Genomic DNA, 3104 nt, shown 5'->3' with positions numbered 1-3104 from the left:
TGAAAGATCATTAAACATAAACAAACATACATGTTTCAATCATTGCTTTTAACAGCATTGATCACATGGATTCACAATAATTCAATAGTGGTCAGATGTCTTAAATGACCAAACCATTTGATTCATTAACTCTCAGGCATCTAAGAGGCATACTCATACAGAGATGCCAACCACTCCGATTTTGGAGGAAATACTCTGATTTTCAAATACAAAAGCTACTCTCCGATTTGTCTGTAAATAACTCTGATTTTTAGAAGATACAAACAGATTATAAATTTAGAATGTTTGAAAGAATTTTAGTAAATATCTGTTTGAATGTGTTCATTTGAGTTAAGTATTATCTGGTTAAGTATTTCCAGCAGACTAAATCTATTTTTGTAGGGGAGGAACAACAACAACATCCCAATGCTTAGACTTCTGTTATTTTTCTGTACAGTTGTAACATTGTTAAAAACTTGCATTAAGGGACCATTCATAATTTATGGCTAGGGGGTTGTTGATGATGATTTTTATGGAGAAACAAGTACAGTGCGAATGACACCGCTACAGTCCCTCTAAAATTTATGTACAAAGTAAGTGACCCCCCTGCATGTTATGCACAAAGTAAGTGAACCCCCTGCATGTTATGCACAAAGTAAGTGAACCCCCTGCATGTTATGCACAAAGTAAGTGAACCCCCTGCATGTTATGCACAAAGTAAGTGAACCCCCTGCATGTTATGTACAGAGTAAGTGAACCCCCTGCATGTTATGCACAAAGTAAGTGAACCCCCTGCATGTTATGTACAGAGTAAGTGAACCCCCTGCATGTTATGCACAAAGTAAGTGAACCCCCTGCATGTTATGGACAAAGTAAGTGAACCCCCTGCATGTTATGCACAAAGTAAGTGAACCCCCTGCATGTTATGCACAAAGTAAGTGAACCCTCTGCATGTTATGCACAAAGTAAGTGAACCCCCTGCATGTTATGTACAGAGTAAGTGAACCCCCTGCATGTTATGTACAAAGTAAGTGAACCCCCTGCATGTTATGTACAAAGTAAGTGAACCCCCTGCATGTTATGCACAAAGTAAGTGAACCCCCTGCATGTTATGTACAGAGTAAGTGAACCCCCTGCATGTTATGCACAAAGTAAGTGAACCCCCTGCATGTTATGTACAGAGTAAGTGAACCCCCTGCATGTTATGCACAAAGTAAGTGAACCCCCTGCATGTTATGCACAAAGTAAGTGAACCCCCTGCATGTTATGCACAAAGTAAGTGAACCCCCTGCATGTTATGTACAAAGTAAGTGAACCCCCTGCATGTTATGTACAAAGTAAGTGAACCCCCTGCATGTTATGCACAAAGTAAGTGAACCCCCTGCATGTTATGTACAAAGTAAGTGAACCCCCTGCATGTTATGTACAGAGTAAGTGAACCCCCTGCATGTTATGTACAAAGTAAGTGAACCCCCTGCATGTTATGCACAAAGTAAGTGAACCCCCTGCATGTTATGTACAAAGTAAGTGAACCCCCTGCATGTTATGTACAAAATCAATGACACCCTCCCTCCCCTCCCAATTTTAAGTAATATTTTTACATATTCTAATGTACAGAATTGCTGACCCCCTAGTACTTATGTTCAAAATTGATGACATCCCTACTCTCTCTCTCCCTCTTACATACATGCACACCTACCTCTCTTAAAATCATCAGCAACACAACCTAGCCATAAATTATGAACAGACAAGATTGCTTTGTTTCTTTGTAACCAATCTTAGAGGCCAATGTTCATGACTTGTATTTTAGGAGTTTGGGCAAACTGATCTAAAATACAACTCTTTCGTTACAAGTAACATAACACATTTCAAAATGTCAAAGTTGTAAATATATAATTTTGTTTTAGATGTGTTATCGCCTATGGTAAAGTATGAAGTAGAGGCTTCACATGTGACACCCTGAATCAGTATGTGCAGTGTCAAAATATAACATTGTGTATATCAGCATTATTTTTTGTAATAATTTCACAATATTATTATGGCTGCTACTGGAAACTGTTACCAGAGAATATGTCTCTGTTTCCATGAAATAGAGATACACATACTCAAGTTCAGCTGTGTCGGTTATAATAATGTATGTAAGTCATTGGTGTGTGAAAGATGGAAGATCTGATTTGTGTATGAACTTTATCAGGGATCTTTTTCAAATAGTAAGTGTGAATCCCAAGAGGAATGTGGACTAATTGTTTTATCTGCAGTCTAGGTGTTAAGGAGTAAATAACAACCCATACAACTGATGGTTAACAGCCAGTGTGCAAAATAGCTAGGAAAAATCCAGTCGGGTCAGTAAATCTCGACAGTCACTGGCCCCAACGTGCTAGTGAAATTTTCACGGGGTCATTTCGTAATTGCTAGAATATCACTCTCTTTGAGTTGTTAAGTTATGATACACTTTTAAAACATGCACAATTATGCCCTGATAAAAATGGGCATCTTATTGGCAGCTTGATGATGAAACCCATCTCTGCATTAAAAAATAACAGACTAGTGAGTTATTTTAAGGTCTTGGAATTTTCAGTCTTAACTGGCCCAAAAAGCATAATTTTGAAATTATTTTGCACACTGATAACACTGCTTGTTTATTGTATGAAGCAACATTTCAAAGCTTTTGTCAAGCTGACATTGGTCTTTGCAATAAAAAGGCAGTAGTTATCCATAGACGTATCCCACTTGTAGATCAATGTTCATGCTATTGATCCCAGAATTGTCTGGTCCAGTCCTGATTATTTACAGACCACTGCCATACTCACTCATAATTTACACGGATTACCCTGTCCATGTAAAGACATCAAAACCAGACATTTTCTTTGAGGACAAACTTCATTTCACAGGTTCTTAAGAGTTTGTAGCTACCTCTCCTTGATTGAGATGTTTAGTTGTTCATATTTTCTGTCCCCTTTTTTCTTTGTTCCAATGTGCAGCAAGCTTATATGAAGAAGAAGTAGTTGAGAATTTAGTTCTTTATATGATGTAGGGTCCGTATTTTTAACTGTATTTTTACTACCTCTGCCTTATTTACTAGTCTTTAGCAAGTGGAGTAGTGTTTGTTTTCAAGGCTGCAGTGC

This window comes from Haliotis asinina, chromosome 3, assembly GCF_037392515.1.
Source record: "Haliotis asinina isolate JCU_RB_2024 chromosome 3, JCU_Hal_asi_v2, whole genome shotgun sequence".
Lineage (NCBI taxonomy): Eukaryota > Metazoa > Mollusca > Gastropoda > Lepetellida > Haliotidae > Haliotis > Haliotis asinina.
This window is presented reverse-complemented; position numbering follows the sequence as displayed.